Here is a 22475-nt window from a genome sequence, read left to right on the forward strand (position 1 = left end):
TTTTATTATGAAATGCATTGATTCCACACACGCACTGTTTGTACTTGAGATCGTCTCTTCATTTGATTTCCCTTTGACTCATCTAATGTGGAAACACCAAAACTCTAATGTTTTTATACAGTAACATTCAATTCAACCAACAATATAATGTAATAATTAAAGATTTTTGAAAGTGCCCTTAATTATGATTTTAAACACATAAAATCTGTAATGTCCCATTATTTCAAAAACCTTTATTCAGAAAATATACATAATAAAAACATTTCATGTTTTAATGGCAAACCTTTTGAACTGGCTTGTAAGGGATGATCACTTTTTATTAATATACAATATTTGTATAAATTGCGTAACTAAAATTAGGAAAGAACACCTCACAAATGAAATAAATCTTTATTTTGAAATCATGCTCACAGACATTTAATATACTAAAATGGTTCAGGTGCTATGTTTAATTTTATATATAAATATATAGTTTAATCTAGCTCTTTACTGTATGTCATCTGTCACAGACCAATCACATTCTCTCCTGCTTTTTGAAGCTGTGAAGCTGTGGGGGTATATGAGGTTGTAATTGCATTTTAAAATTGGGCTTTGCATGGTGCGTATGTCTGGTCTAGGCTGGTCCCAGTCATGTAGAACTCATCTGGGTCAAACGGCTGGCTCTCATCCACCTATTTACATATTTACAGCAGCTGGGGAGCCCATATGTTTTTAGTTGGGGTCAGACAACGTTATATATCGCCTTATAAGCTAGCTAACACACCCCATGGCCTCTTTATGTGAACACACACACACACACACACATTTACCACAAATTACTGGCCATTCTTTCTGTCTTGAAATCCCCCCTCCCACCCCCACTGTCCTTCAGAAAGAAAAAAGAAACAGAGAGCTTTTATGCTAATCATGCTTGTAGCCATGTGTGCAAGTACACTAGCGCAATTATGCATAATTCAACACAAAGCCAGGCAGAGAGGCAACTACTGGAAATCCTGTTAGTAAGCCCAAAGGGGGCAGAGACTCAAGGGGCCTGAAAATAAGGGGTTTCCGCACCTTTAGGAAGATTCAGGCAGATCTTTGACATTTTTTGTCCACAGGTGCATAACAGAAACTTTGTCTAAGGCAAGTTCCATAGAACAATTTCCATAGAAAATGGTGAAGTGGTCTTGTGAATGGTCTGTGTGAAAATCAGATTCTTTTCTACTGTGTTAGTGCGAACTGCATGGAAATGTCTATATTGTACAATAATAAGCATAAGTATGATAACTACTCATAAATTGCATATAAATATTGACTCTTGTATTGATCACTGTTGTACAGTGCTTCTCTTAATGCAGTCTGTGGAGGTTTGCTGGGGGTCTGTGAATTTTTTTAAATTTTATTACAGGATCCACTATTATTAAAAGTCATTATATTTCTTATTGAGTTGTTATAGTGATTACCCTGTTTGAATGGTTACATGAATCGAATCTGTTTTAATCTTAACAATTCGGATGATAAATAATGGCGAGTAGGTATAAGTAGGTTTAGTGTTCTGGCAGTGGAAAGTTCAGGAACAAACATACAAAAAAAACCTCTAGGTCTCCTATAAATAGCCAGAATATGACTCTGTACTCTGAACTGAATATTTTTTTATAGTTTCAATAAAAAGAAATCTGTGCTGAAATATATTTTCACAGATGAAGGGCGTTTCTGAGAACGCCTGGTATACACACTGTCCACTTTATTAGGAACACCTATTCACCTGCCCATTCATTCAGATATCTAATCAGCCCATCATGTGACAGCAGAACAATGCACAAAAATTATACAGAGACAGGTCAAGAGTTTCAGTTAATGTTTTTGCTGAGATAATTTTCTGCTCATCACGGTTGTAAAGAGTGATTATTTGAGCAGTTTGAAACAATATGGCCATTTTCCTCTGATCTCTCCTTTCAGCAAGGTGTTTTCACCCACAAAACTGTCACTCTTTTTTCCCCTGCACCATTCTGTGTAAACTCTACAGACTTTTATGTTCAAAATCCCAGGAGTTTCTGAAATACTCAAACCAGCCTATCTTGTACCAACATCCATGCCATGGTTTAAGTCTCAGAGATCACACTTTTATATTTATGTCTGATGTTTGGTGTGAACTTTAACTCAAGCTCTTGACCTGTATCTGCATGATTTTATGCACTGTACTTTTGCCACAGGATTGGCTGATGATATAACCGTATTAATGTGTAGATATATCCCTAATAAAGTAGATCATTGGTTTAGGTGAATACCAGATGTATTGACATATATATTTGGCTTCATTTACATTTAGTATATTAAATTATTTCCAAACCATTAATCTGCTATTTTGAGAATTCCTTATAAAGCTTTTTATGCCATGCTGCACTGCAGAAATACCCAATGAGTTCAGTTTCCCTTCAGTGTAATGTGAGGCACATATATTTAATGTTTGCGGTGTTTCAGTGCAAGGGGTTCCTTAGCTCTGAGTGCTCAGTGCTTTTATTTGCTTGGATATTGATTGAATGTAGTTCACCCACAGAAGTAATAGTTGCTGAATGCATTTATTGCCATTGCTCAATTCGACCCATGCTGCATTTGCCTTTTCCTTTTTTATGCACCTGATATGACAAGTGGTTTGATCAGCTGTTTGCTAGATGTCTAAAACAGACCTGAATGATTAAAGTGTGTCAGTGCTGTGTGTGGCATAGATAGGAATTGCACTTTTTTGAACGGAATATTTGACAGGTGTGCCAAATTGCGTTTCCTATGAAAAAGTAAGCTGTTGTTTGTTCACTCACTTGTTACAGTACACCTCTGAAACGGTAAAGCTGTAATAACTATGATGTGTATGAGCCATGGGGTCTGGAAACATGTAGAGCCTGCCATCTAAACTCTGTTCAGTTTTTCTATGAATAGACCTGTGTGGATTTCTAATGTGTGGCCTGAAGTAATTTCCTGTGTAGTTTGTAAGGAATATATAGGAGTTATTTAATTTAGTTAAGCCTAAGATGATCTACCCATTGTCTGGATGTCTTTCCATTATAAAAGAGCTTCGGTAAAATGCAAGGAGAAAGAGGTTTAAAAAAAAATAAACAGTGCTGCCTCTTTAAAAATTGGGAGCTGTGTTCACCAGGGCTGATTACAGTCTAAGGGAAAACAGTCGTACATTTATCCAAGTCACTGATTTTGTCATTTTAAAGCCCCCAAAACATAGGCATTGCACGAGAGCATGTAGAGCGCAGAATTATGAAGCGGGGAGTGGAGTATGTGAAGGAAAGAGGCGGAAATGGGAACAGAGTGCTGTTTGTATGATTAAACTGTCGGCTTGGTGGCACAGGCCACGCTGAAGAGTCAGGTCTGAGATTTAGCCATAATGAAAACACTCCGAACCCTCCTCTCAGCGCAATTCTCTTTACAACACAGTGCCTCAGCCTAACCCAGGTCTGTCCATTTACTGAGTGGAGAGGGGTGCAGATACACAGCCAAGCACACGCACACACGCACATGCACAGAAAGAGCTAGTTGTTTGCCAGAGGCTGGTTTTGTGCACATCCAGGCCAAGAAAATCAGTCTGGGGGAGAAGTTGTCCACTTGATGAGAGGCGAATATTTGCATCCCAGTGTTCTAAAAATGGCTGCTGCCTCTCACTCAGCTGCATAAACACCAGTCCCGCCCTTGGCAACGACCTACTCGTCAAGCGTGGGAATAGACGAAAGTGTAAAACATTCTGTCAGGCACTGGCTAGACGGCCCAGCTGCTCTGAAGCCCCGTTGAACAGCAGGTGAAGAAGGACCCTAGGGGTCAAGGTCAAAGGGGGCTTCTGTCTGCTCTGTCCTATGATGTCTGGTTGCACCCCCTGATGTGTTTGCTCTTATTTGTATAATCGGACGTGATTATCGATGACACACACTGAACCCATCCCTGTTGTTCTGGGATAGTTCTTAGCTCATCGACTGTGAATCCTCATCGACTGTGGTATTAGTGGGTTATTTTCAGTATTTTATGTAGGTTATGTAATTTCAGCTGCAGTCCTCCAACACGGTATTGAGGGAGAAATGTGGGTTCTGTAAGAGCGACTAGCCGGTTGTTGTGTGGTTTTATGGTTTGTTTTACGTTCGATTTGTCTGCACATCGCTTTTATTCACGCCGTCCTCCCCTGCTGTGTAAACAATGATATCCCTTTAAGAGGAGGGCCCTCTCTCTGTCACGACACGTCTCTCCAAAGGCACCAAGTTGGTGAATAGCGGACGAAGACAGCGGCCCACCCTCTGGAAGATTCCATTATTCACCTCAGCATATGCTTCATTAGCTCATCTGAAAGAGAGATCCCCCTCTCGCAGCCATGGCAGCGTCTCAATGGAGCGTTCCCCGTCTTTCACCCTGTCGTTTCTCCCCAGTCCCCCTAATCGTCTCAGCTCCTCCCGCTGAAATCAAGCTTAGTGACGGCACTTTTGTGAGCGCCCCTCTCTCTCTTTCCCTTCTGCTTCAGCTCATTCTCTCGCCTGGCACACACACACACACACCCACCCACCGCTTAAGTCCCTATCAGCATGCCAACAAAATGTCCGCCCAGCTGGGGTTGACACTCGCCCGCCTCTGGGGTTTCGCCTCCTCTTTGCTGAACCCACTCAATCCATTCAGTCTCTTTTCTCCCTTCCGGTTTATGCTATTTATTACTTGGAATTAATTCCTTTATTATATGTGTAAAGCTTAATTTTTTAGTACAACAACAACATATTATTATTATTATTATTATTATTATTATTATTATTATTATTATTATTATTATGCTAGATTTCTAATTCCTTCCGTTTCCATTTCTATATTATTTTAATTGTGTAATTATTAATCTACATTTGTTCCATGGTAAATATAGTGAATACCTTCTGATTCATCACTTCTTCTTCCCATATTAGCCTCATTTTTCTCATATTTTCATGTATGGAGTATTCTCGATGGTGCAAACTATCTGCCAACATGGCACAATTTGCATGCAAATATATTCTGATGAGTGCTCACAGTGCGATCACCAGCTCTGTTGGCTTTTCGCTGCTAGAAATAAGCAGTGTGAAAGCTACATTTGTACATTGTTCAATGTATAAATGTAAATATGTCTGGGAAGCATCAGGATCGTTAAACCTCAAATGATCCCTAGTTGGATGTATATATTGTATGAGCTTCAACGAGCACAATCCAGCTGTCTGTATGGCTACAGGAGCCTTGGATTAGCTTTTGCAGTTTTTGTCAGGCACAATATAGGCTACAATGGGGTTGGAACCATGGGTCCTTGTGTTTGTGTGTCAACATAGCCTGCAGTGTGTGTGTGTGTGTGTGTGTGTGAAGGAGGCAGAGAGCTGTGAGGTTTTCACCTCGGTCTGCCACTGCCATCTTATGAGCTGAGAATATAGCTTTGTGACTATGGAATAAAAAAAATGAAAATAGATCATCTGTGTTTACCCTCCCAGCGTACACACACATACACACACATACACCTACACCCTTGTGCGCACATGTCTCGTAGACCTGTTTGCTCAAGGACTGTGTCTCTATTGCCACAGATGCCACTTGGTTATGTGTTGCATTGTTATTCAGTTTGCACTGGGAGCCTCACACAAGACTGTCCCTGTTCTCTGGCACGGTTTGTAATAACGGTGTGCCTTATATAATTAACGCTTGTACAGCTCTTATTTACTCTTAATTATACTTGTTATGGCTGATTAGTGGTATGAAAAACCACTTTAAACAAAGCGACTGAATCTCTCATCAGGTCAATCAAATGTGAAAGGATACACACTTTAATATCCATGAAATATTTATAGCAGGCTTTGTTGCAACACCACTTGCTATAGAGGCTATTTTGGACATAAAGGTTTGGAAGAAATCTTTTACAATACATGGCATGCGAAGTATCAGCAAAAAGTAAAGCTGTATTTAGAAAATATGCTTTGAGTGGTACAGTATTTGTATTAATTGTCAGAGAAATAACACATTCACTTAACACATACACTGAAGCCCTTAAATAAATTTTAATGATCAGTCTGCTACATGGGTGTAACTATCATTGGAATCGTGGTATACATAAAGTACTGAAGATGTCTGTGACATTTGGAAGTGTACTGTGCTGTAAGTTATCACAATATCAATATTATTGCATTATATCACCCGGCCCTACTGAATACCGAAGGACGTTTCAGACATAATTGCTATTTAAAGCGTTTCTTTTGTTACTCAATAAGCCTTCCTGTACACAGAAGCTGTGTGTTGAGGCAGTATGTGTAGAAACAGTAACCATTTAAATAGTAAAGTAACAGCAATTTCATTTATATCAAGATATTTTAATCATAATTTTCATTACTTTATTAATTTATCAAGTGGACAGGAGTGGAACCCGGTGTGGCCTTCTCCTTTCATAGTCCACCTTTGATTGTTATGAATTCTGAGACGCTTTTCTATTCATCATGGTTGTAAAGAGTGTTTTTTTGAGTTACTATAGCTCTCCTGTCAGCTTAAACCAGCCATTTAACTTTCTGATCAACAAGGCATTTCTTCCCTTCGAACTGATGCTCACTGGATGTTTTTTGAGGGTTTTTTGTGCAATTTTAGCTAAACTCTAGAGCTGGTTGCACATGAAAATACAAGCAGATTAGCAGTTCCTTAAATATTCATGTCTACCTGGGATCAACAATCATAACATGATCAAAGTCACTGACATCACATTTTCCTTCCATTCTATATGTTTGATGGTAACTCATGCTCTGGACCTGTATCTGCATGATTTTATGCATTGTGTTGCTTGCCAGATGATTGGCTGATTGGATAATTGAAAGAATGGGCAGGTATCCCATAAGTGGATTTTCCTAACTGACTCTGGACAAGCTATGTAGATGAACAGGTAACACTAGGTCCACAATAAAATACTTCGTATTGTTTGTTTCTATACCAAGAGATCCTTTTAGCTCCTAGTCTCGGTCCTGGTCATTTGGCCACACGGTCAGGTCTCTATAGGTCTACATTCAGGAGAGCTGTGATTTAAAGCCATCTATTTTTAATGTGACTTCTGCTGCCTTTCCTGGATTGATGCAGAACTTCAGGCAGACAGACCGACAGGACAAACTGTCTCTAAAAATCAACAAACTGTCCTGCAACAAAACCTGTGTGTCCACAGCCATCTTATACAAACACTCTCTTGTAGCCAAATTGTGATGTTTCCCCAGAAATACTGGCATTTTTTCCCAAACATTTTGAACACTTTCAGAAAGGTCTTTTTGCAGTAGAAATAAAATGAGACAGTAACATAACATTGCAGTGTTTGAACAAGTTGAAATCTGATTTTTTTTACCATTATCACAGGCTGTAAAGTGTGTTGAAGGGTCAGAATAAAAAATTAGCTTTCAATGGCACCATGCTGGTTTTCAACCTTCCAACCCCATTCTAAATAAGCAATACTTATTTGCTACCTTTGTTAATATACATCTCCTGTGCCTCCATTATTTTACAGATTTGATTCATGAGTGTGTGGAGCAGAATTAGTATGCCGCCAACCGCCTGGCTTAAATAACAGTCTGGGAGGCAGGGGGGGTTTAACCAGTTTCCCCCAGCAATGCGCCCAGTTCTTAATGGGACATCAGGCACGACAGGCTCAACTGAGGCCTAGCAACCTCCCCTCCTCTTCAAAAAATGCCCATCACCCCCTCCTGGTGGGTAGACGCACCCTTTTCGAAGCCCCCTTCTGCCTATTGAGAGGGTCTCAGACAGGGTGCAAACCCCCACTCTCTTTTCCTCAACCAAATAATGCATACATTAAACTCATCTCCTGACGCAGCGTCTCATTTCAAGTCTGAGTCTACTCTACTAAGTTTTTTAATTCCACAACCAATTTAACATGACATCCATATTTCCTAAAATGTGTTCTTATGAATGGAAGGCATTATGCACAAAAAACACAAGGATGTGATAAAATATCAGAGTTGGTCATTAAGAGACATTGCAATAATTAAAAAAAAAATGAAGCATGTAGAATATTTAAATACATTTTATACTAAAACATGTACAAATCATGTCGCAGTTTTAAACATTTTCTAGTAATAACTGTGCAAACTCAGATTAGATTATTGTGATAAAAGTTATTGGTCAGTGAATACAACACAATGCCCATGGCTGAATTAACACTTACAAATGGACTCAAATAAACACTGTGCAGTAGATCAATCACTTCAACATCTCCTTGGTAAGAGGCTGTGGTGCTTCAAAGGCTCTCCATGCCTAAATACAGCTTGACTCACTTTTTGGTTTGGTACAGTCCACGTTTTATAACGCTTCATCCACGTCATCAGATCCCATTCCATTCTGCTGTAGGCTGTGTGTGTTTATATGGACATTTTTAATATTTCTTGCTCTTAAAAGTTGTGGATTTTGCCACAGAATTGTGCTGCACATACCCTTCATGACTCCACTGTATTTTGTAACTGCTTTGTGATTTATTCAATGATTTGTTCTGCTGCTATATTTGATCTTCTTGAATTATGGATCCACTGATTGTGTACTCACATACACACACATACACAAACACACACACTCACATACATGGTGCTCACTCCATATCACAGACATTGTGTTTGATTTTAATCATATTGCTGCGTGCATGCATGACTGTGCACCGTGACAAAGCAGACACGAGCCTGTGGTGCTAAGTGCTGATGAATAAGCAGCCACGGTTATTCCCTGTCTGCTTTCCAGTCCCCAGAGGAAACATTAAGGGCCCTAGACTGGAACCAGGAGTCCCTCCATCCCCCACTCGTCCCATCCACACAGTAGAGCCTGGGGTCAAACTCAGTGCCCAGACAGTCTTACCCCTGACCCCTGTCTGGCTCTAGGCTCAGGGTCAAACTACACAGCTGATAAACTCTGCTTCCCCGCCCCTCGACCTCTCTGCTTGTAAACACACAAACACACAGACACATCCGCATCCGTTTGGGTTTTGGCGTGGCGGTGGCTATAGACACGCACATATAGCATCATCTAAGGCTCCTCAGCATCCATGTGCTGTCAGTCAGCTCCCTGCCCCCACCTTTATCTGCACTGTAGCCACACCTCATCCATACACACACACACACACACACACATACACATTTAAAAGCTACATAGCCAATAATTTGGATGTTATGAATACTATTATTCTGTATATCTTCCCATTGCTCATCACCTCACTGGAAGCATCTTGCTTATTTTTTTTAAAAATTATTATCTCAGTAATGTTTTATTCCTAATGTGCCAAAACACAAATCAAAGCTGTACTAGATATGTATGGAGGGAAAATAGAAAGGAGGAAGGAATGCTTTGGTTAATGGGAAAGCCCATCCAGTCACCCAAATACAATCTATTAAATTTTGTCTGTAGATAATGATATTTATTGTTTTATTTATACACATACAGTGTATTGTAAGGTATAGTGTATTATTATTAGTTGTATATCTATACAATAATATATATGTGTAAAGAATAAAACTCCAGTGTGTGCTGTTTATAGGACAATAATCAACAGTGGACACCCCCAAACATGATTAACAGCATGTTTTATTCTCCTTATACCTCATGAAAAATTGCTAATATGAAGCATTATTTGTGTAACATATTACAATAGAAACAATAATATTTTAGAATAAGTACATTAATATAAATTCGAATCTATTGTCAGATCTGCTGTTATAACAAATGAATCACCTTATGACTGATCAGATTTGAGAATTCAACAATACTGTGGTATGAATTTCGATAAAAAAAAAATAGATCTAATCCGTACGTAAATATGCATGCTATGCTGATGCAGATAGAGAGTGTTTTATGTCAGCACATATTATATGTTTCGCTTTTGTCTTTCCAGGAGTTTGGAGTGCTGTTCCTAGCCACTCCCTGGACGGTGTGTTTCAGATCTGTAGCTGTGACCCACTGCAGGAGGAAAACGATAACATAATTGATGTTTTACTGTTAATGATTGCTTAAAACATTTTGCTTGCGCTCCTTTTATACCGGTGAGTATTTCAATAAGGTAAGTTTCCAATTATCCCTTAAGAGCATTAATAGAAAACGCTGTAATTTTGCTTCAAATCATTTCAAATGCTTTTTGGAGAATTTTTTAATCAGCAGCTACACTGAAAAAAAATCATGGTATGTAGGTCTCTCTGACCTAATAATAATAATAATAATAATTTTATGTTGTAAGATTTTTTTTATCGTTTTCAGTTTTTCTATTAATATGTATTTTTATTGTATGATGTACAGCATGCTATGGAAATCTGAAATATTTATAGAATTAATATGAGAATATACAGGTATAGATGGTGATATTATCTGCAGACATATTTGCATTTTGAATAACAGACAAATACAAGACGAAAAAGCAAAACCTGCTTGTACGAAGCATAATATCTTCATCACCATATTTTAATTATAGCCTAAGCTCGGCTTCTATGGCAACCATACTGTATATTTTTATTCTGTTCCACATATGATTGTGTGAAGTTGTATGCTGTTGTATGAATAATGTAGTAATTAAAGGATTATGCAGAATGAATGAACAATAAAAGCGAAAAGTGAATTTATTCCGTGTTGCGTGTTTTATTTTTTATTTGTTGTCCGATACAATTTAAAATATATTTTATTATTAGTGACAGTGAAACATAATTAAATGTTAATTTTAATGGGTAAACAAAAGACAACATTTTGAGTTTTTATTTTTAAATGTGTTTCATTGTAATTAATTTAAATGCATTTTTAAAAAAGAAAACAAAGCATGGTCTAAAATTATTTTTTATTATTATTTTATGTGAAATGTTTCATGATTTTCTGTTTTATTTTAAAAAATATTTATAAACCAATGGAAGAAGGTTTGTGTACTGATGAATCGTATAAGAGAAAATCATAATGCACTGAATTGATGTGTACCAAGTATTATGTTTGTTAAATAAAGAGTTCTCAAGCTGTCATGTTTGTACAACGTAGCTGGACACACACACACACACACATTCCCTCCTGCCTTGTTTCAGTGGCGATCCTGCTTTCAACGGTGTTTCCTCTACTGAAGCTGCCTCAGTGCCCTGCAGCACACACTCCAATGCTCACACTCAAACCTGCCCCTTGTGTCCAAACCCCCCACATCCACTCTCATCCTGTGTCTCGCTAACACATCCTGACCCGGGAGCGTGGCTCTGGCCTGAAAACATCGAGCAGGAGAGATTATCCTCCTCCAGGCCCGGGTCAGTGGAGAGTGGAGGGGAGTTTGGGCCACCCACCGAGCGTCCAGTGGGCCGTGAGATGGCCTGATACACGTGCTTACCAAGCATGGCAGATTCTCTTACTCTCAGCAGCATAAAGCCACACAGCACAGGCCTTTTCTTCATCATGGCCCGGGAGATTAGGGCTGAAACATTCAGCCTACACTCACACATGCACACACCCACACACACCCCTCCCCTTGGTTATCCACTGCACAGATATGGAGCTCTGAACAGATCAGTCTGGACACATCTTTCACTATTCTTTAGTAATTCTGCCACACGGTTTTACTGTCTCTGCCATTTCAGGTAAGGGAGGGGCAAGTGAGAAAATCTCACAGATTAGCACCATGTTATTAGCCAGGCTAGCTCACACTGGTGATGCCAGGCAAAAGAAAGACGTATCATCATAATAATTAGTACTATTCTGCAGCACTTATGGTCCAGTTTATTTAGTCTAATAAAATTGAGTAAATAAAGTTTAATGGTTGCACTTAAGTAATTTAAAGAGCTGGTTCATTTCCATCTACAGATTCACACTAAAATATTCTTAAAAAGCATGAAGAAAATAAAAAATACTAGCATTACATCATGGCATTTTTTTTTGTCATGTTTTTCTTCAATTTTCCCATATTCACAGTTGATTGACTGACTGGCAGGATAAACAGGCTTGTTTATTTTTCTGGTGGATATAGCTGTTCAAATGAATAAAAAATGTTGACCATCTTGATGACATTATTCATGGCCAGGTTTTCATTTTCGAGAGAAAGTGGAGAAGGGAAAATTGTTGGTTTTGGACTTTTTGCACTATGAAGTCAAAATGTAATATAAATGTGATTTTAAACATAGCCATGAAATGAAATGACACATTTCTCCCACATCGCACTTGCAACAAAATGTCACTAAATATATTTAAGAAGTTTGTTTATTTTATGGGGGTAGGGTGAGAGGAGAAGGCCTATGAACTTGAAGGGCAGTTTGTCATGCTAACCATGCTGTTGCTATTGAATTCACACACACAGGGAGCAGAGGATTCACAGGACCCCAGCTTTTCTCATGCAAAACCATGCAGGCCTGTACGCTCTAATACGCGCGCGCCTCTGAATGGTCCCGCATTCACACACACAAGCGCGCGCGCACACACACACACACACACACACACATGCTTTCTTGAGCTCTGTGGAACACGTCACTCTTACACGCATTAAGGGAAACGCCTCACCTTTCTTTACTGCATCGAGCAGTCGCTCTCTCTCTCTCTCTCTCTCTCTCTCTCTCTCTCTGTGTGTGTGTGTGTGTGTTTTACAATAAGGTGAAGACTACGTATTGTAAGCAGACCCTGTCCGCTCAATCTTGTCACGTGATCTTAGCTTACTTACTTAATGTTACGTTCTATCTATGTAGCTATTAAATAAATAGCTTTTATATCAAATTTATATAAAACGAAAGCTTTTGCTGTTTGTAAATTCTGCGAAGTATAGCCTAAGGGAATGTCAAAGATGAGAAAATATTTCTATTACACATAAAATGTTGGATTTTAATGTCACATCACTTCCACAAGAAGTCGACTAATATAAGAAGTTTTGATGATTCTTTAAAGGAAACTGGATGATTTAGAAGCAAGCATCTCGAAATGAGGTTCTTGAAGTAAAAAAAAAAAGGAATTTTTATTTATTTTTTATTTTGCATTTGGTGTGGGTGGAAGTGGGTGAAAGCATTTCCAAAGTCAATGTCAGCTAGAGCATAGGGACTTTTTAAAAAAAAAAAAGAAAAAGAAATAAAAAATAAATACATAAAACGTTCAGGAAATACTTACTTAAATACCTAAAATATTGTCCATGATCATAAAAAGGGTCTGTTTTTCATTTTCATTTATTTGTTGTTGTTGTTTTTTTTTTCATCTTTATTTTGTAAGAGATGTCCTAACTGCAAAAAATACATAACCCCTGATTTTGGATGCAATTAAAATGAGCAACTTCTTAGACGCTGATTATTTCTCAGTCTTTAGAGACTTGGTGCTAATGTATGTACATCCTGTCTAAAGGAAGTCGAGGTCTTGACCTGAACTGACACGAGCAAAGAAAGGAAAAGAGTGTTAATGTCAACACATCACGAATAAATATGTAGAAGCAACATGATTTATGATCATATCAATTTCCCTTAGGAATCAGTACAGTAGACCAATAAGACAAGAGGCTGTTTTTAACTCAGAAACAAGGTACTAAGCTCTACCTTTTCTTGTTTTTGGGGTGGTTCCCCATGCGTGCACCTTTTGTGCACTTGGAATCGTTTCTTTTTCTTAGAAAGATGCATGTTAAAGCTCAAAATTCACACACAACACACACACGTATATATATATATATATATATATATATATATATATATATATATATATATATATATATATATATATATATATATCTATATTATATTTATATATATATATATAATAACGTGTGTGTATATATATATATATATATATATATATATATATATATATATATATATATATATATATATATATATATGAGTAGGTCAATGAGAGATTTTTCTTAAAAACCTGATGCATGCCCCACTTTGCTTTTATTCTCTTTTCCTCACTCTTTGTCTAGCCTTTTATTAGTGAAATTGGAGGCTCTTCCCCCCTTCACTGCCTTCATCTGAATGGCACATTCTATAGGGCATCCCATTTCTTCTTAATGCATCTCGTATAATCACTGCTTGTCTTGCGGGGAAAAAGGCGCAGTGAACGAAGGGCGCAGTCGCTAAAAGCTGGCGTTGTCTATTATCTTCAGATTTTAATTTTATAAGAGTGTGTGGAGAGGGTTTGTCAATTATGTGTCATTTATGTCCAAGTCATATGGGCTCTATAAGAATGTAGGCCGCCTAAAGATCGAACAAAAGGATGGACGATGAGCGCGTGACTGGCTGAGACCGGCTCTAATAACGGCGCAGATCCCGGTTCGGCAATGCGCGACACCGCCGCTTTTACAGTACCTCCACCGTCAATATGGTCCAGCTTATAAAATTAACGAGAGTACTGGAAAATAGAGAGTGGGCTGAGGGGACAGGAACAAGTGTATGGAATTATGGGGCTGCATAAAATGAGGATTTCCCAGAATTTAGTGTCTACTGATTTCATGCACCTATTGGATTGTTTTTGCTGCTTGCTTTTACTTGCCGGCTTTAAAAGACTGTTTATGTTGGCCCATAATGTCATCCGGGGCGTTTAAACTGGTCAAATTTATGAATGCCGGCTGGAGGTTCGAGCCAGCAAACCCACACTTTCCGGGCTGCTTTGTGAAAAGCCGGACTGAGCTGTGAAAAGACTTTTCTTTTTCTTTTTTTTCCCTACTTGCAAGCACAAGAGCTCCATAACTTTTTCCATCATTTCCACTGCTTAAAAAGAACTTTAGCAAACAGGTGTCAATGACAGCTGAAAATGAAGGTAGACAGGAGGAAAAGCCAGGACAATGCGCGCTGCTGTTTCTCTTCCAGAGCCGCATTCCAACCTTGACTCTTTAAAAGACTCCTTTTCCGCCTCCATCCTTCCTTAATGACCTCCTCTCAGTTCCCACAGAGGCAGTGGACAAGAGAAATGTGGTCGCGTGTGTGTGTGTGTGTGTCTGTCTGTCTTCCTATTGATGCCCGGGTTTGAGGCCACTCTAGTAAATTATTCATGCATCATTTAAATACATGCAAATGGCTTTTCATACCTCTTTGGCACGATGCCAGGTACCTATGGCAACCGTCCCTCCTCTATCAGCCTCCACTTACACAGTGACTAAGGATGCACCCCAAGAAAGCAAAATCAGCTTCACGTCAATATTTAGCACAAATTGATGATTATAAAATATACAAGATACATGTAAAATGCATTTTTAAAAACCCATATATTTATATCATATATTTATTTGTTATTAACAATAAAACAATGTACAATGTATAAAAAAACAGACACAGATCTATCCCATGCTGAAGCAGGCGTGTGTAAAAACGACGGAGAAAAAGATATGTGATACGGATTATTTCAAGATCTTCAAACACCGTTCATTATTGTGAGCATTATTTTTAGCTCGTCACTGTCCGGTCGAAATTAACAACACAAACACACACAGGCTATAATTTTATTTATTATTATTATTATTATTATTATTATTATTATTATTATTATTATTATTGATGATGATGATGATGATAATAATAAGAATAATAATAATAATAATAATAATAATAATAATAATAGCTGGGATTAATGAGTATTTTTACATTTCTATTTAGGTTAAAGTGTAATAAAAAAAATATTCCATACTGACAGTAAAAAGGAAGTCATACTCGGCCTGTTTAAAAACAAAATCTTATTCATTAAATATTTGCTGCAATACACTGAGTTACAGTATCGTTTTGGTATTCCTGTTCAATCTGGATTAAAAAACGCCAAAAACAGGGCATTAATAAGAGTTAAGGAAGGTTAAAAGGTAAATAATCTCACCACAACTAATTAATTACAAATATAAAATATTAGGGTTTTGTGAGTGATCACATAAAGGAGTCTTTTTGATAATAACATCATCCAAAAACAACCCCAACAACAACAACAACAACAACAACAACAACAACAACAACAACAACAACAATAATAATAATAATAATAATAATAATAATAATAATAATAATAATAATAATAATAATAATAATTATTATTATTATTATTATTATTGTTATTATTATTATTATTATTATTATTATTATTATTATTATTATTATTATTATTGTGTTTCCATTATTAGGGGGAAATGGGAACAAAAAGAAAACAAATATTTAGATTTGAGTACGATTTTGAAAGGGAACTATGTAAATCTATTCTGGAATGATTTCCAGAGTCTTTAACACCGAAAATTCAGTTTTTCCAGATCACCACAGGAAGATTAGCAGCAGTGTGTGAGTGTAAATGAAACACCTGAGTGTAAATGTTAAAGTGGGGTATAAGGAGGTGGAATCTTATGCTTAATTTGGAAAGACACAGACAGTTAGATGAAAGATATGTGCACTATATGTGCAGAGTGCTTGAATGAGGTTTATATGGAGATTAACAAATTATATTTTACTGTGTTACTGAAGATAACACATTGGAATATTTGATCATGAGTGGTGTAACACGCAATTCCCATCACACAGCGTGGCTGCATTGTTCTTACAAGGTCAAGTTCAGGGCAGAGTGTGATGCGGATGAAGTGGTCATTAAACACACTGCACTGCCCCCTAGCGGAAATGATAACAAGGTCTACAGTTTATTGTCGAGAGTGAGGTTAAAATAATGTGTTCATTTACCGGCACTGAAATCATTCAACAGCTGAATGAATTTAATTTTTAACAGTGTATAAATGTTTGCACTTCTGATAACTGAACGGTTTAAGCACAGTTTTACAACAAGAGGTAAATAAAAACTAATTAATGGGTTGGAATTTCTGATGATTTAGTTAAATATAATAAATATAATAGTAATAAACAAACAAACAAAGTCAGTCAGACAGACAGAAAGACAGACAGACAGACAGAAATTTATAAAGTGTCAAATTTAGGGATATAGATAAAGTACAGATTTAAAGAAAACAGAAATATAAAACTAACATAGTAACAAATATTAAAAATAATAGATTACAAAAATCCAATAAGATATCAGAGATGCATACTTGACCTGCCTTGAGAAACACGGGATGACACAGTCACAGGTAAACACACACACACACATACACACACACACACCCACACACACACACACACACACACACACACACACACACACACACACACATATATATATATATAAGAGACCACTGCAAAATAATCAGTTTCTTATGTTTTTTTCTTACAGGTGCATGTATTGGTGAGATGAACAGTTTTATTTCATTTTTTTTGTGAACTGCTGACAATATTTCTCCTAAATTCAAAATATAGCTATTGTTATTTAGAGTGTATATTTAAAGGAAATGACAACACATCAAAATAACCCAATATCATGCAGTATTTGCAGGGCTTTAATAACTCAAATCAAACAAAATGCAAATAATTTGTAAACAAATTGTGTTAATGCTTTGGCTAAATAACATTAAGAAATCAGTATTTGGTGGAATAACCCCAATTTTGCATGCATTTTGGCTCCATGCTCTCAACCAGTCTTTCACATTGCTGTTGGGGAACTTTATACCACTTTTTTTTTGCAAAAAACTAAACAGCTCAGCTTTGCTTGATGGTTTGTGACCATCCGTCTTCCTCTTGATGACATTCCAGAGGTTTTCAATAGGGTTCAAATCTGGAGATTGGGCAGTAGTCTCTTATTTTTTTTCAGAGAAAAAAGATAAATAGAGAGATAAATAGTAAGATAAATATATATAAGACATAAATATAAATATCCGGGTATAACAGGAATGCCAGGGGGTAAAGTGACGGTGCAAAAAACAAAGTATGCATATAACAAAATGCTCAGACCTGTGCAGAGAAGTGCAGTTATTGTATGTGCAACAATCTGCTGAGGAAGTCCAGGGAAAAAGTCCAGAAAGTCCAGGTTCTAGGTATTCTGGTTGAGGACCCGAATGGCCTGTGGGAAGAAGCTCCTACTCATTCTCTCTGTGTTTGCCTTCAAGGAGCGGAAACGTTTCCCTGACTGCAACAGAGAGAAGAGTCCATTGTTGGGATGGCTGAGGTCCTTCATTATCTTCCTGGCCTTGGTCCAGCACCGCTTGCTGTATATAGTGTCCAGGTCAGGAAGCTCAATGTGGATGGTACGCTCAGCTGATCGCACCACCCTCTGGAGAGCTTGCCTGTCCTGCTTGGTGCTGTTTCCAAACCAGGTTGTGATGCTTCCTGTCAGGATGCTCTCAGTGGTGCTTGTGTAGAATGTCTGTAGCACCTTTGAGGGCAGTTTAAAGTCCTTTAGGCATCTGAGATGGTAAAGACGCTGCTGGGCCTTCTTCACCAGGGTGTTGACGTGACAGGACCATGACAGGTTCTGTGTGATGTGAACACCTAGGTACCGGAAACTGTCCACTCTCTCCACTGGGGTCCCATTGATAGTGGGATAATTCTTCTCCTGCTTTGTACTGAAGTCCACTATCAGCTCCTTAGTTAGACGTTCAGGAGGTGATTGTTGTCCTGGGACCATGTCTCCAGGTTTCAGTCTCTTCTAGGTAGGCCGTCTCGTCATTGTTGGAGATTAGGTCCACCACCACAGTATCGTCCGCAAACTTAATGATGTTGGTGGAGCTGGAAGTGGCCACACAGTCGCATTTGAGAATCAGTGAAAAAGCACTGAATATACCTACACTAAAACACATTTCTACTCCTGTATCATACTGCAAGTCACAGGGTAATGCCAAGGGTTATGCTTCTAAAATGCAGGACTGGACACACACACACACACACGCACACACTCACACACACATACACACAAACATGAACGAAAAACGGTAATAAATCTTATCAGCTGCACATTTGATCAGGATGGAGGAAACAGAGGATCTGTCTCAAAAGATTTCAGATTACAGCACATGGCCATATAATCACTGTTGAGTTTCCCAACATTGTTCAAAAATCTTTAGATTTATGCAAAATCTTCTGCTAACCAGAAATAATAATTGTACCTACAATGGTAAATGTTTTTGTTTGTTCGTATCTTCCAGTTAGTATATAATTTATTCAATCACTCATTAATTTATTTTCTAAATTAGTGTATAGCTTGTGGGCAATTTCTGATTTATTTATTATTTATTTTTATTTGCTTCAGTTTTAAAAAGATTATTTTGCTTGCAGGGATAAGCCAATGTTCCCATAAGGTCAGGCTTTCAGAGATTTCTGTCGCTGGAGTAAAATGTCCTCAAATATATAAAAATATTGTTCCGTTAAATACATCTCTGTTTAAGGACTTTTCAGTTTTTAGAGAATCTTCAAGAGAAGACTGTAATTTACTGTAAGTCTGTTAGTATCCACAGAAAGACAGATATATATTGTGTGCCAGTGCTAAATAGTGCTAGTTATGTCTCAGTTCATTTCTAACTATTTTATTAACAATTTCTGTTGTAAAAAATGCAACCAATCTAATCCATGAAAACCTTTTTAAATTGGGTTTTGATGCATGTAATGTATGTTTCTGTGTTGAAAAAATTATGTAAGTACTATAGTCATGGATCGTGAGACGATCTGATCAGCGGAAGAAAATTGCGTCTATATAAAGTAACCAGCAGGGGGCAGTAAAGTCACATGGTGCGCCGTCACCACTCCAGCGTCTGCTTCTGGGCTACATATGGTGAGTTTTTTCTTCCTCATGAGACACTTCAAGTGTGTTGACGCAGGGAAAACCCTATAATGTGAAATGTTTCAAGATACAGGATACTGTGGTTTGTCTGGAAAATTTTTTAAATATAGGCTCAAGATTTCTATATAAATAGACACTGATCATGCCTAATATTGTGTTGGTCCTCCTTTTGCTGCCAAAACAGCCCTGACCCATCATGCACTGTGTATTCTGACACCTTTCTATCAGAACCAGCATTAACTTCTTCAGCAATTTAAGCTGCAGTAGCTTGTCTGTTAGATTGGATCACACGGGCCAGCCTTCGCCCCCCACGTGCATCAATGAGCCTTGGCCACCCATGACCCTGTCGCCGTTCACCACTGTTCCTTCCTTGGGCCACTTTTGAGAGATACTGACCACTGCAGGCCAGGAACACCCCACAAGAGCTGCAGTTTTGGAGATGCTCTGATCATCACAATTTGGCCCTTGTCAATCTCACTCAAATCCTATTTACAGTTACCAATCCAGCTATAGACCTGTTTTTAGAAAATAGGAGGAAACCACAAAACCTGAAGGAAACCCATGTGAACACAGGGAGAACATGAGAAACTCCAGACAGACAGCATTCACCACAGCACAAGATCAAACCAAGAACCCTAAAATGAAATAGGCAATACAAGGAATATATACATACATGTTTATACAATATAAACATATGAGGTACAAAGGAAATGTCCTGCAGTCATCATGCTGTAATCCTTTCACAAACACTTTTACTTTTGTGTTGCAATCACATACGGTAGAATTAGGGGGTAGTTTAGGAAATGAAAATAAGCATAAAGCAAAACGCAGTACTCAAGGCTTTCTCCATTCTCCATAACTGCTTGCTACATTCAGCACAGGTGTTAAATTACTATTTTTCCTCAAATGCTTACAAACACACATCAATGAACAGTCCCAGAAGAGAATGAAATACAATATCCCATTTCTCTTTTCTGCTTTTCTTTTTCCACACTGCATAATGATCAGTGGAACAGGTGTGCAAAAGCAAGACACATCTCAGGCATGTAAAATAAATCCTGTTCATGATTCACAATTATGTTGTGGATGAAAGATATTAATAATGAAAGTACAGTCGCGGGCCAATTTATCACAAATCAGACAGGATAAAAGAACACACAGCAATTATTACTGTTGCTGTGCACGGTTTATCAGCTCCTCAGGACCACCTCTGTCCAGATGTTATCATGAGCCATTCTCAGCACAACAGTGACACAGGTATGTAGTCGAGTCTTATGGGGTGACTGTGCATTAACAGCTGTTTCGGTTTAACTGGGAGTTTAACACACACACACACAGACACCCACCCACACACACACACACACGTTAATAATTGAATCCCTGTTTCTTGAACTGCAGGATATTTTTGTTTGGGAACTGTTTCCCAACAGAGCAGTGATATTAAAGTGTTTAAAACCCCATGAGCATTGCCATAGCTGGTACACATGTACTTGTATCTTTGCTTACTGAGGCTCATCCACAAGGTCAGAACTGCAGTCTGGTGGCTCATCCATATTCAGGCACACACTTAACTGGATCCTATGATTTATTTTATAGCAATTTAAATAAGTGGGCTAAATCCCTCTCACATTCATTAAGACATTCATCATGAAATCCAGAAGCAGCCTTTATAATTATTTGATACTCCGCCCAGTATTAGGGAATGAAAAAAGAGTGATTTCTTTATTCACACATGCATACTATTTGTGATGCACACAGGGACACACAGAGGATGTGAAGGGGATTTTGAAGCTACTAATAATGGGAGTAATTGGTAAGTGCAAGAGGATGATCTAATCATGAATCTCTCAATCCTGCTCTGGTTCCCTTCTTCACAGTAGACTGAAAACCTCAGCACTACCGTTGATTATCTGAACATACGTAAGGCAGCTAATTACATGCTGACTTTTGTCACTGACAGTGAAACAGGGAGAGGTAAAACATGCACTGTAGCACAGGATGACTCTGGGAGCAGGACTATAAAGTTGTGAGTGTAATATTTAAAAGTGTACATTATGGAAGTGGAGCTGTGGATGAACTCCGAACTGCTGTCATTAGAAACCATGTTGGTTTCAATTCCTTTTCTGCAACAAATCCCTCCTCTTATGTTTAGCAGTGCATGATGGGACAGTTCAGTAAAAAAAGTGTCTGTTGCTCAAAAACTCATTTCATCAGCTCATGCATTGTTTTTATGTTATTATCTTTTTTTCTGTCATACATAAACAAGTCTTTTCCCCCCAAAATGAAAATGAAATACACTATATTGCCAAAAGTTTTGGGGCATCCCTCCAAATTACTGAATACAAGTGTTGATTTTCAGGGGTTGGGCTTGGCCCCTTAGTTCCAGTAAAAGGAACTCTTAATGCTTCAGCATACCAAGACATTTTGGACAAGTTCATGCTCCCAACTTTGTGGGAACAGTTTGGGGATGACCCCTTCCTGTTCCAACACGACTGCACACCAGTGCACAAAGCAAGGTCCATAAAGACATGGATGAGTGAGTTTGGTGTGGGAGAAAGTGTCCTGACCGCAACCCGATAGAACACCTTTGGGATGAATTAGTGCGGAGACTGCGAGCCAGGCCTTCACGTCCAACATCAGTGCCTGACCTTGCAAATGTGCTTCTAGTGAAATGGTCAAAAATTCCCATAAACTCACTCCTAAACCTTGTGAAAGGCCTTCCTAGGAGAGTTGAAGTTGTTATAGCTGCAAAGGGCAGGCCAACTCCATATTAAATTCATGTGCATGTAAAGGCAGACATCCCAGTTTTAGAATGGCTTGCATTTTCTCCTCAAATTTATCCCAAAGGTGTTTTATCTGGACTCTGCGCAGGCCAGTCAAGTTCCTCCACACCAAAC

The 22475-nt window shown here is 38.2% G+C and overlaps 1 long non-coding RNA gene across 2 annotated transcripts in view; it reads left to right on the plus strand.

The window, feature by feature from the left end:
• The window catches only part of LOC131360965 (uncharacterized), a 34717-nt gene extending 24122 nt beyond the window's left edge, over positions 1–10595 (plus strand). For both annotated transcript variants that reach the window (XR_009205932.1, XR_009205933.1), the window contains exon 4: positions 9878–10595. This is a non-coding gene — a long non-coding RNA (uncharacterized LOC131360965). The remainder of the gene's footprint in view (positions 1–9877) is intronic.
• The last annotated feature ends 11880 nt before the right edge of the window (positions 10596–22475 follow it).

The sequence above is a fragment of the Hemibagrus wyckioides genome, linkage group LG10, assembly GCF_019097595.1.
Source record: "Hemibagrus wyckioides isolate EC202008001 linkage group LG10, SWU_Hwy_1.0, whole genome shotgun sequence".
In the NCBI taxonomy this organism is placed as follows: domain Eukaryota; kingdom Metazoa; phylum Chordata; class Actinopteri; order Siluriformes; family Bagridae; genus Hemibagrus; species Hemibagrus wyckioides.